We start from the raw sequence: 13,586 nt of genomic DNA on the forward strand, positions 1-13,586 counted from the left end.
TTAAAAATTACAAGAAAGTCTGGCTCCTTGGGAGAAATGAAGAAATGACAGGTGGCTCAAGACTTTTGCACAGCACTGTAAAGACTATACAGCCGCAAACCATTTTTGCCTTTTAAGATTACCTGTTGAAAATCATTTAGGCTTAAGCATGACATGCCTGAGGTCTGAAACTGTGACCAGTGGGTTGCGAAACTGTGAAATCGGATTTTCCTCGCGTCCCTGAAGGCGTCAGCTCCCCTCTGCTGGGATGTTCAGTGCCCTCCCTGTCCCCGCTGCTGCTGCCTGCTGCCCAGGCTGGCTGCTGGGCTCGGGATGACGCCACCTCTCGCTCCGCCCCGGCGCAAACTCGCTCCCTGCGTTCATTTCATTCCTCTTCTCATTCCGAGCATTCTTCGCATCTCTGTCAGTGCGCGAAGCGATTCACCTACACCTTCCTGGCTGGCCCAGAAACATCAGAATAACTTGACATAGTATTCAAAATACCCAGTAACATTACATTACCAAAAGAAAGGGGCAATTTTATATGAGATATCAATTACGAGGTAAGTTTCAATGGTAGTTACAGGCATTCAAAGTGGGTTGTAGACTTCAGTTCATTTGGGGAGGAGGGGGGTGGGTTAGTTTACGTATTTCTTTCTCTTTTTTTGGAAATGCTGCACAGTGTATTAAAAATGTTGGCTTTATTTAGTTGTTTAATATTTATCCCACAGCGTGAAGTAACGTTAGGTCGTTTGTTTCCTTCGCGGAGATAGATGGCCGCTGTTGCAACAGGGTGCTCACTTTGAACACTCACTGTTGTAGCCTATGGCTTTGACACAGCAGCGAAAATCTTTGACATTTTTCACATTTTTTGAAAAGAAGCCTGGTCATACGCCCCTATAAAAGCCTCGGAAGCCGTTTGCCCCCGTGTCAGATTGTCAGAAACTCGCAGTGGGATTCGGGATGAACTAAAAACACACTGCACGAATAACAGTTTTTGGACAAGATGACGGTTGAAAACGTTGCTGTTTTCCTCTCCGTAGTTGGCTCAGCCGGGAGTTGTTGGAGATTTCACCGGAGCATTTTCGGACCACCTCGAAGAAGAAAACACTGTGGCGAGACTTGTTGCTTCAACGCGTTTGACGGTGCTTTTTCGAATCGTCATCTAAGTTTTGTGTAAGTATTTTTTATTTTTATGTTATTTTTTTATTTTCAAAGGTTTGTTGGTGTGATTCTCTCCATGTTGTCACTTTATCCGAGGAAACCGATTGCTGAACCGGAGGGGAAAGATTAACCCAAACTCCTTTTATTGTTTCATTTTGAGGGCTTCATTAAAGCTCCTCTGGAGAGCCCCAGGGCCAACTTATGCCTCCAAAACTACCAAGCTGAAAAAAATCTGTAATAATATGTAGTTTTTTGGTCACTTGAGCGCTTTACTGTGGTTTAAAATAGCCTTAAAAGGTCGCTTTTAATAATGAAAATTGTCTTTAAAAAGGATCTTGAATTAGCAGCTGGAGTTTGTGTACATTTATGGGGTTTCCTTTATTGTTGTCCCTTCCCTTCCTTTAATTTGGGAAATGCCTGCTCAGCTAAAACTGCAGGCCAGCTGGAGGAGTTTTACTCCTTACAATGATTTCATCCACTTAACTTTTTCTGGACTTCCCTGGATGGGAACACGGCCCTTATACAGAGAAAGCGATGAGAATTAGATCAAAGCTTTCATTATCTTAGGTTCAAGTTGCACTAAAATACTTTGATTTGTTTCCACTTTGTTGTCTACTCAGCATTTGCTGCTTCAGATGGTGGTCTGAGGACAAACTGGTCCTCAGACCACAGTTGACACAACTCTGATAGTGTTGACACAAGTCAGTGAAGGTGCTTCTACTGTAATAATTTTGCAGAAATTTCTAATTTATTCTCTCGTGAGATCTCCAGCCCTTTTTGTGTCTCACTTCTCTTGACATCACTTGGCTTCAGTAGTATTTTATGATCAGCTTTAGGAAAATAACGAAGCAATTGCCTCCTGAAAAAGCTAATTTTGTCAAAGTAGCTGATTTGTATTATTGTAAGCTTTGCAGGAGAGGCGACAACTGAGAAAATGGGTGAAAAAAAACCTGCCAAAGCTTTAAAAATAGCTTGTTGAACAAAATCCTCTTTCCATCACTACTGCTACTACTGCTACTACAAGTTTCTGGCTGAAGCACTTACAGCCTCCCACCTCTTTCCACCTTTTCCACTATTTAATGTGAAAGCAGCTGGTTATAACAAGCGCACATGCACTCTGCTTTTCGCAATGTAAAACAAGCATTTTCTCACAGCAAACTCGGTGTAACTTTTTGCAAATAAAGGGCCGAAAACACACGGGAAAAAGAGACTGTTATTTATTAAATTAATCTAAAAGGGCTGCTATAATTTAATGGAAACAGTTTAAATGCAGTGAGGTGTAACACACACACACACACACACACACACACACACACGTCACAGTATAAATCTGCTTGCTTGGAAGAAAAAAAATCTGGGATTGAAAAAGATGCTTTGTTTTCAGCTTATGCAACCAGTGGACCTGTTGGACGGAAGCCTGCATAACATTTGTGCAAGAATAGGATGTTGTCTTTGTTTGACCCAATGAAGCTTTACATCTGAAACTGGCAGGTTTTAAACTCCCTTTTTGCTTTGAACCACCACAGTGCTGAGAAAGCAGTACCTGTTGATCGCTAGACTGCAGCACACAGCCAGGTTTTTCAGTGCATCAGCATCAGTCTATACTTTTTAAACATTTGGAATTAGCCCAGGAAGCATGTAAGGATTGTGTGGCTCATATTAAGGTGAAATTTAAGCAGATGCAGATAATTATCCTATTGAGAGTAGTGTTGTTTGGCTATATTGTCTTTGTTGCTCTCCGCTGCCTTATTGAGGTCAGAGGGTAGGACTGGAGAGAGTGTGGTCTATTTGCTGTGAAGTGAGGACAGAATAATGTGCTTTTGTCAAGCACAGTGGACAGGGTTACTTCTGGAGCAAAGTGAGACTCTTCTTTTCTTCTGTTGACCTTCAGAGAGCTGAATTTTGGCTGAGCACTTGTCACATCATCAGTCTACAAGAAACTATGACGTATATATGAATTCAAAAATTAAATTTTCCCTGTCGCTGATGAATGGTCTAGCTGAGCCTGGTGTCATGCATATACACAGTCTCCCATGAAGCCTTGATAGTGACGGAATATGACCGTAATTACTCATGACACTTGTACTTCAGCTATAACTGCAGTTACCTGTGGTGATCCAGCCTGCGAGGTTACGAGAGTGATGCAGAACAGAAAGGCCCTCTTCGCTAAAGAAGAAGCACCGGGTCTGCCTTTACTCACTGATACTACAATAATCAGTTCAGTTTGAGAATAATCTCAAATGCTTCCTGACTGTTTGGATTAATAGCACATTAAGCGATACAGTCACTGCTAATTGACTGCTGGAGAGAAGTTCCTGTGTACTCTGTGCCACAGAGCATCAATGTTTTTAGCTTCCTTGGATGCCATCTGATTTATAAATAGCTTTTATTAGAGTCCTAATGCAAACAGAGCCATAATCATACATTAGGTTACAAATGATCACGGATAGAGGTGGAAGATTGTATCGATGCAGTTTAGAAAAAGATTTACAAAAAGAGAGAGAGAGAGAGAGAGAGAGAGAGAGCTTGCATGCGAGTCATGTGGGGAAAAAGCGCCATGGCCGCAAGTTTGATGTCGGCATTTTGCAATGGCTTATTTTGATAAAGAAAAGGCTTTGGAATTGATAAGCTTGAAGGCTGGGGGATTCTGAAGGATGGACAGTGTGGAACCAGTTTACTGTTTCGGCACTCCCACATGTAGTCACGTAGTCCCAACCTGAATTCATGGTGATAGTTATTTGGTACCTCAGTGGCATTGACACAGTGTAATAATGATCAGCGTTTTTTTTTTTTTTTTGTGTTATTTTTTGCAAATAAATAGACTATGGCTTCCAGCAGTTGTTGTTTACTTGTGTGTGTGTGTGTGTGTGTGTGTGTGTGTGTGTGTGTGTTGAGATAAAGGGTCATGTTTTGCAAATCCAAAGGAAAAAAAAAAAGATTATCCATAGACGTAAATTTAGTCTTTTACATGCTCTCGTTCATGCTTGGGTGTTTTTTTTTTTTTTTTTTTTTTCTTTTTCGTTTTTTTTTGTATGTTTGTTTTTCCATTTGTATAAAGTACAGATGAAAAAGGGATACATGTAGAAACAACAGTGCAACGAGGCATGCTTTCTATTTGTGGCTGTGCAGATGCTCATGGGAATGCGATCACATTATGTGTCCCGTATTTTTAATTGAAATGCTAATACACACTATTATTATTATTATTATTTTTGTTATGAAAATTCTAGGCTTGAAAAAGATCTCTGATCTGTAATTGAATCTAGACACGGAGATATTAATTGTGTAATTAGATGTGATGTGTGGCAGGAGTTGAATCGCATCAAAACATCAGCGTTTTCCATGGTCAAAACACCCTTTAAAAAGAGGATACTCCTGCAGGCTTCCAGACTGTGTGTGCCCTGAGGTAAACCCTGGTCTAGAAAGGGAATTTTAGAGTATGCGCTGCTGCTCAGCAGTTTGAGCAGGGCCCACTGAGGCCAGCGGAGAGTGCCACCAAAAAGGAAAAGCTGGCTCAAAGCCACTGACGTCATCTAAGTAAATCTGCTTCAGTACTGCAGCCATAAAATGACTGCCAGCTACCGAACGCACTTTGGCCCTGTCAACCACCTTAGTGCAACACAGTCCCCCCCGTTCCTTACTTATGGAAGGCTGTGTTTAAGTTTACTTACATTTTGCCGGAGTAGTAGCAGATGTCTGTTCATTCAAAAAGAACAAGGCAAGTCTCAGGCTTTGTAGTTTTAAATAAAGCACCGAATGATTGAGCTTCTCTCACCCTTTGAAGTCGTACCACTTTAATATTGCAGTCTTATAATGCTTACCATATGGCAATCTCAATTATTAGTTCTGGAAAAAGGCATTTAGAATTCACGGTGTCATAACCGCTCGTTATTGATGTGTTTCTTAGACACTTGGACTTTGTCTGGAGTTCTTATATGAAAGCAGGGGGAAAAAAAGACAAATGAGCTCTGCTTCATGGTAAAACACAGACAAAAAGCAATATGTACTCTGAATCATTTCATGAGTCAGTTTCTGAAACCACTATAAACATTTTTTGCTCTTAACCGCAATGAAAGCAGGAAATCTCGGCTTCAACAACTTCCTTTCTCAGTGCCGACCATAGTAGTGGCAGTGGTGTTCGGCTTCTCCGCTAGTTGAAGGAAATCCATGGAACAAAGGCGCACTGTCACTTCATTTACTGAAACTGTGTATAATTTGTGGCATGTATTCAAATGTGGGTTATTTTGTTCATACTCCCCAGGTACCTCTTGTAATAAATTCTCACAAGACCTTTCCTCGATGGTCGCTGTAGTAGTGTCGTGACTGACACAGATCAGCCAGGCTTTTTCTGCCCTCGAGGTGCCCTGGATTCAGAGAAGGCACACGTAGATTGGAAGGCAAGCTCCCAACATTAATATGCGGGCTGTACCCGGTAAATTAGTTTGGAATCTGAGCCAGGATGCTGCAGTGGAGAGCAGTGCGGTCCAAACTTTTTGTGTGTGTGTGTGTGTCTGTTTAGTCTTTTGAATTGGCCCAAATAGTGGACATTTTCAACTAGGAGGTGTTTAATTGTAATTACATCATTAATACATGGAAGCGGGTTTATTAGCGAACAATACAGCTTTCAGTAAACCACGAGAAAGTATGTAGTGACAGTATTTTTAAACATAAATAAAGACAAGGTTAAACTCAAACTGTCTTAGTTCATGCCCTCACACCAAACCAAAGTAATACTCACATAAATGCAGCTGCATTAGAAACTCCCACCCCTGAGTAGTACAACCAATAGCTGGAATCAAATTACAGGGATATATATTCATATCTTACTGTAAAGTCCTCTGTTTTGACTCACTTTTCTCCAAGCTCTCGCCTTTTTTTTCCTACTACTGTTTGAAAGTGAAGCTAAACCAAACAGCTCCATTTGCCCTCGAACACCGTCAGTGAAATTGTCCTCCACTGCTGATTGTTGGCGGCGTCAGTTCAATCCCAGTTGTTGGAAATTTTTTCCTTGCTTTTAAATATTTGAAAACACAAAAACGCTGATTCGCCTGTATTCACATTGCATGGCAACAACTGCAAGATTTTTCTGACTTCGCACACTAGCCTGTTCTTGTTTTCTGGTGTACAAATATGGAAGACTGCATCTTACTGTAGTGTTTTCCTTGTAATAAGCAATGAAAGAAGTATAGATTTCTAAATGGTTTAGTCTAAGTGCATTAATCCTAGACATTTGTAAAGAACAAGAAAAATGTAACTTTTTAAAAAGAACATTTTAGGATGTAGCTAAATAAGAAAGTTAAGAAAACCTGACAAATTCCCACTGACGCAAAATCATAGCATCAAATAAAAAAAACGTTTACCTGTTGAATACAATCTCTGTATGGATGGGGTTAATCTATCCATCCATTCAGTATCGTCGAGGAGATCGCCCATCCCAGCCGTCACAGGACAAAAGACTGTTGTAAAATTGAAAGACAGAACATTTGAGTTACATTTTTCTTGGCTTGTCAACACTTTCTATACCTTTTTGGACACCTTCATTGACAGGGGGAGTCCAGTGTGGTATACAAGAGTTGTCAAGGAGAGGAAAAAATGACAACAGAGAAAAAGGAGAAACGTATATAAGGGGACAAATGAAGACTGGAGATGCAGAAGAAAAGAGATGAAAGTCGGTGTGAATTGGCAGCGCCAAATGCAAATGGTGGCCTTCATGCTCATCACTGTGATTTGTTTTTTCATGCCCGTCCGCACGCGTCCTGGATGAGCCAGCAGCCAGCCCTCTGCCTGCTCTGCTCTCATAACTGTCAGGAGATCCTTTATCTGACGAACCTTTATTTACAGCTTTAATTTCCTGAGCTTTATGTGTTCCTCTCGCACTCCACACCACTCTGACATGGGTGTATGCCGTCTGGTATGCACTGCAAATTTTTGATAGGCAAATGTCCCCTGAGCTTTCATTACGTTTCGTGTCTGAATGGTAAATTGTGTTTTCTTTTTCCTTTTTGTTTATATGTAATGTTTTTGATATTACTGGCAGAGCAGGGATGTGTCCTCAGAAGGAGAGATTTTTGTCTCTGAGATTTACAGTCAATTTTCCCTCTGCTGTGCAAGTGGAAGACCTTTAGCGTTGCCTCTTTTCTCGGCTGACGACGCATCTGATGTTGTCCAGATCATGTTGTTGTTTTTACCTGTTTCACAGTCTGAGGCAGGTAGAGAGGGCTGCTCTGACAGAACCTGTAAATCAATCTCAAACAAAGATTGATCCCACAGTGGCCTGATGGTTGCTGGGTAGTGGGATGAAGACCTCAGATTTGAGAGAGATGATAGCAGACAGATTCACAGCACTTAAGCTTGGAAGTTCAAAGAGGCAAGAAATAAACACTGGGTCTTTGCCAATAACAGAGGGAGCATAAGAAAGCTTTGGAAATTGATATTATTTATTCTTTTTAAAAATGTTTTTTGAGACTTATCAATTAAACTTGAATGAAAACCCCACTCGGATTCTTTAATTATTTCGTAAGGTTGCCTTTAAATATTTTGATTCCTCCCTTTTTTCCGCTTAGAGTTTGGACTTGGGTTGCAACCCTTTAGTTGATTTGAAAGAACTTTGAACAGTCAGTGCATGCATCCACTTCACTTCGAGCTGGTTAGTTTTTATTTTAGTGTGTTTTGTATCTCAAGGTCCTCAAAGGCCTGCTGTGAAAGACTTCATTCCACAAACATGCCTTCTTCAAGGTAATTAATTTGTTTTTAATGACTGAATGTGGAATTTCAATAACGTCTGTCTTTGTAAATGTTCATAGTTAGTTGCGTGTTGCCTGGAATATTTTTAACATTGCTGTAATAATTACGCAGGGGCCAGAATATGTCTTCACAGCATGCTAAAAATGTTTTGAAATCACATGGTAATTATAGTTTTACACACTGTGGCCTTAGCTACTGTGGGCCATTATGGGGTGCACAAAAGTCATTCAGAGAATTATTATTGCACCCTCTGAGATAACGGCACAAAAGAACTCCACATGGAAAATTACATTTGAGACCTCTCATCTGCTATTTCATTACCTTGCTCTGTCTGATGGGTGAAATGGGTTCTCTTAATTTAAGGAGCTGAATTCCAGCTTGGTGAGTGGTTTATGTAATCTTGCAGTAAGTGTAATTTCCCATAATTCCATGTCACACCTACTACTCTGCTTAGCTACCACATTCACTTATTGCATTGCAGGCCATCTTTACCCTGCATCTCACAAATAAGACCATTTCTATGGTGTACACCCTGCAAAGACAGAAGTATGCAATTATCTGTAAGCCAAAAGTGTTTCTACGGGTGACATTCATACCCTCTTTTGACAGGCGTAATTAGTCTTCAAATTCTAAGGCACTAAGAGACCGTCTTCATTGACAACTGCCAGATTATTCACATTTTTCACACAGCAAAACTATCTAGTCCTTTGCATGCAGTTTAGCCAGGTAATTTGAGCTGCAGCACATCGGTGTATTTGTTCAGAACTGACTGTTTTCAAACAATTTTGCTAACATGTCAGACTGCACATCAGCAGTTTATGGTACATTTAATCATTATAAAAGCATTCATTTACACTGAAAGAAAGATCTTGGCAGCACACTGGTGATAAGGGCATTAGGTTTATTTGTGTTTCGTCACATTCGAGTGTCATGTAGCTTCACATAACCTGTTTGAAACCTCATGGGTCCAAACATGTCGATTTGGCCTAAAGACCACGGACGACCTATCCTATAAGTGTATCTTTTCTTTATTTATGGACTACAGTTCTGCCTGCAGGTTTAGTTTGAATGTATGTGCTCATACGATTAATTATCTGTGTGGTAGCTTGAAAAAAAATGCGGTCATTTCATCTCAGGGCTAGAGAGCCAGCTCAAAAATCTCTTAATGCATCCTGTTTTCACTCTGATTTCATTTTTGATTTCATCTTCAGAGCTTTGATGTTTCTTTCATGCTGGTCACCATGCTGTCGTTCATTCAGTTTTGTTTTTAAGTTAAAAGACTTGTTGTGCTTTTCCTGACCACCTCTCTCCTTATGTCACAACCAATAACACTTTTGCTTAGTTGATTTTAAAAGCATCCTGTTTACCTCCACACTGTGATATAAAACAGTCAGATAACCCACCCTTCATATAAACTTCCATGTGACTGTTCGGGGCCATATATGACCTCAGCCATATATTTATGGGTCATTCTGATATTTTTAATTCTAAAAAGTGTTTCCTACCCTGAATTTTTCAGTCTGCTTCTATGATCTTTTATAGTTTTTACAAAAACTGACCCATCGATGTGGCAAGATAAATGGGGAAAATTGAGTGGGGTCATTTATCACCTTGGAAATACATGTATGCTTTTTAACATTACATCATTACATGGTCAAGTGTTTCTGTGGCCTGTGGCTAAGAGGCCGATGCTTTAACAGCCAAAGTGATCATGAAAACAATCAGGCTGATTCATTCATTGTTGGATAAAAATGATGGAAAATGTTGACTGCTTATTGTTTAGAAAGTTTTAGAAGAGCTGCTACATTAAAGGACATGCTGTTATGATGACGTTTTATGTGAAATGGATAGCATATAAAATATTATGGGGTCATGAATTACCCCACTCAATCAGTATAGTTACTATAGCTTGTTTGCTGGAGGGTTAACAAGTAATGTTTAACTTATCAAATTATATGTTAGTTTAGGTGAAATTCAATTTTATTGTCATTAAAAAGTACATTACTCAAACAATGAAATGACGAAATGCAAACAGCGTGCACATGCATATAGAATACATTTACAATATGTACAAGAATTCGCAGCATTTCTATGCAGTGTGTGAATGTGGTGTTCATGTAAGTGTGCATATGGATATTTTTAGCATTGGCGAACCTGAATGATCTCTTTATCTAGCCGCCATACATCTGTCATTTTCAGCCGCCAAGTTCAAGTTAAGGGAAGTTTCTAAGAAGAGTGATGGCATTAATAATGCTTTGCAGTTTACTAGGCATGTTTAAGAAAGCATTGGAATAAAAATTTGTACAGATTTGCAAGAAAAGCAAGAGCAAGAAATGACTCCGATTATTCTGTTCGAAACGGGTGAACAAAGATAAAACTGCTCGTGCCGCCGGAAAAAGTGACAAGAAGGTAAAAGCCAGTTTGGGGTTGTTGTTTTTTTTTCTCTTTCAGATCCTTTTAAAGTTGTTGTAAATCCGTCTAGATAGTGCTGTGTGCCAGCAGCCTGTGCCAGTAGTTTTGGATGGATGACCTGAAGGAAGATGCAGATCAACACTCAGCTACATAGTTTCTGGCTAAAAGTGATGGTTTTAGAGCCTCTGTGTGCCCTTTAGACACTCTTCCCTCTCTTTTGAGAGTGGGCTTGAAGTTTAAACTCATTTTATTCTTTGTTGCCAGGTTCGGCGTGTTGTTTGTGCTGCTTGACTTACTTTGTTTTCCCTCAGCTAATCATCAGCATCCAGAAGACACATTTGCTCTCATATTATGAAAAAGCCCTGTGGAAAAACATTGTTAGTGGAGTAATTTCTGCAGAAAAGAAGCATTAATGCTTGTCCGCAGAGTGAGACATGCTCAGCAATTTCAGCAGCTTCAAGATATAAAAAAAAAAAAAAAAATTAGTTTTCCTCTCTAAATGCATTTAAATATGTCTCAAAGTATGGGCGGGGCAAATGAATCCAGCTGTTATTTTGTTTCTCTGTTAATAAGAGCTAAGTCTGGAATTTTTAATAATCAAAAGGTTAATGGAGATATACATTTTACTTATGGTTTTATTCCAAGGGCACTCAGATCCTCTAATCAGGGGCTCCTAATGCAACCAATGTCTCGACTAAAGACGAAGGGGGATCGTGCCTTTGCTTTTGCTGCACCAAAACTCTGGAACAGCCTGCCGGTTGATGTCCGTGCGTCGGAAACTATTCAATCTTTCAAATCACGGTTAAAAACCCATTTGTTTAAGCTCGCCTTTCAAACTACTTAGCTTAATTTCTTCCCGGTTCGTGCTTGTTGCAATATTACCATCCTATAACTGTATTTCTTTGTTGTTAATTGTTTTCTTTTGCTGTAAACCTGCAAGTATGGCTCGTCTGTGAAGCACTTTGTTGTACCTGTGACTTTTAAATGTGCTATAGAAATAAAATTGAAATTGAAATTGAAATGTAGAATAGGCTCTTCTTCCACAGGTTTGAACTCTGACACATTGATGCTTTTAATAAGGCAGTTCATGTTCAGGTTTAAGGTGTTTGTTTTCTTCTCCCTCAGTTCGCTGATATTGTGAACATCACAGGAAAAGTGCTGATAAATGATTGTGAGCTGGCCTGATTTTCTACCCATTTGTTGTCAGATGTATTCAGATGGTGCTTTTATTTAAAAAAAAAAGAGTTATAGAAAAAGTAAAGAAAATAAAGCTACTTAGTAAAAAAAATTTATTTTAATTAAATTATTCATGCGTTAGTGTCTAAGATGAGTGTATTGATGTATTAGAAAGCACCAAGAAGTGAGATTATTAGTAAGAATAGAGAGTAGCAGTTACTTGAAATATCATAAACAAATTTTATAATATTGGAAATATTGTTCACTACAAAACTGTGGTAACAGAAGCCTTAATAGACACTTGCTTTGGTTGACTCAGAAGTTGGTTTGAGAATAAATCACCCATGTTGTCAGTACTCACTGTCCTAGCAGTTAAACACCACACTAACTTTAATTATTCCCATTCCAGATGTGTCCTCGGTTGTTAGTAATTTGGTGAATTTCAATAGATTCTCATCCAGATGCATATTTCTTTTTTTAATTCCCATGTTGACGATGACAGATGTTACAAGATATTACAAAGCCCTTATGTGCTCATTGTAAATGCATTATAGGCTTTCATGAAGCTCATATTTATACATTTTAAGCCCAACATTTTCCATCAGGCATCGCTGATATAATGTTATTATAGCTCTTCAAACGTTTTTGGTCTTTGCAATGTTTGGAGGAAGGCGCATGCACAGGATGGGAAGCATGATGGAGAAAACCACACTGTCTCTAAAGACTGATTAAAGTATCACTTTACCAACCATAGCATACCACAACAGAGAACCAGTGTTCCTACAAAACATAACAGAAGACACAAAACATCCATGTCAGCTTATTGATGAAAGAGGATTAGATTTTAAAGTTGAGGTATATTTATTTTTACTTGGATTCGATTTGTTGCAGTTGTGCTTTTACAAATCTGGAAAGAATGTTTCATTAGACTAGATATGAGGAGACTGGGCGCTTGCTGCTCGAGCTTCACGAGGACACGGGCGAGCGTTTTTCTTCAGAAAGATATTTTGCCATAAAAATGTAAGCTGGATTCGATTATGAGCACAGATAATCACTTGGTTGGGTTAAGAGGAGCACATCCAGAAAGAGGTTCAGCCCTTTAGTGGTTGAAATGGGAACGTTTCCCCTCCCTCATCAGTTTGTGAGTTGGTTCTGCAGCGTCAGCAGTCAGCACACAAAAACGGAATTCAGTAAAAGCTCTCTCTCCCTCTGCTCTCTGGGAGTTTTTTTCCCCAACAGCTTGCTCCCATCCCCCCTTTCCCCCTCATGAACTGACATGCTGGAAGAAACATATGCTACTATTCCCACTTCCTGACAGCTTGTGCTGCTTGAATAGGATCTTGCTCAGGGAGGAAGCAGTTGTCTGGAAAGTGTGGAGGGATTAGGGCCATGAGAAACCTCAGTCAGTTGTTAGCATATAATGTCAAATGTGAAATTACTTTTGATTGTGAATTAAGCATACACTGAGATTTTTCAAAGTGTTCTTTGAGGCATGAAGAAGAAAGAAAATTGCTCACTGCCGAATTTGCTTACTTTTACAACAGATGTGTAGGGATGACACACTTTTTACTCAATGAGTATAAACACTGGATTTATGATTCACAGTACTGTATTGCTTTATTGAGCCCATAGCCCAATATCCAGTTATCGAATTAGTATGTTTTAGTGAAGTCTAAAAGAAGCACTTTACACAGGCTGACTGAAGCAGAAGCACAGTGTAGACGACTGCATTGATCTGGATACAAAAGGCTGAAGTAAGTCTGGTTTATGCAGCCTATCAGGGTCATTCCTCGTCACCTATCCGTCATACGAGACCTATACAAACTCATCAGTGGTTTAACTATTTGTTATCTGAAAAGTATATCTTTCAAGGAATTTGCTATATAGCTTGCCTTTTAGGATGTCTTCTTCTTCCATGCATGCTGTCTAACCTGTTTGCCTGAGCTGTGTTTGACTTCCTAGCTGTGATGCTGTCAATGATTTAGCACATTTGGAAAATACTAAATTCTAAGAGGACATTAGCAGTCTTCTAATGTTTTAAGATGATAACCATACCCTAACTCTATGTTTTGGAGAAAGGCCAAATGGACTAGTTTTTTAAATGTGTTTCA

At 39.5% G+C, this 13,586-nt stretch overlaps 1 protein-coding gene across 6 annotated transcripts in view; it reads left to right on the forward strand.

Annotated features, from left to right (window-relative positions):
- Positions 1 to 323: 323 nt before the first annotated feature.
- The window catches only part of tead1b (TEA domain family member 1b), a 50,964-nt gene continuing 37,701 nt past the window's right edge, over positions 324 to 13,586 (forward strand). For 2 of the 6 annotated variants that reach the window (XM_085269786.1, XM_085269787.1), the window contains exons 1-2: positions 328 to 542; positions 1,023 to 1,155. The gene's annotated coding sequence lies outside the window, so the exon portion shown is untranslated. Of the gene's footprint in view, positions 543 to 1,022; positions 1,156 to 13,586 lie in introns of all 6 variants that reach the window. The other 4 variants (XM_085269783.1, XM_085269784.1, XM_085269785.1 and 1 more) reach the window with 4 other exon arrangements.

Source organism: Mchenga conophoros, linkage group LG1 (genome assembly GCF_057382185.1).
Source record: "Mchenga conophoros isolate Kocher_MC1m ecotype Shallow Benthic linkage group LG1, M_conophoros_male_GT1.1, whole genome shotgun sequence".
Taxonomy (NCBI): Eukaryota; Metazoa; Chordata; class Actinopteri; order Cichliformes; family Cichlidae; genus Mchenga; species Mchenga conophoros.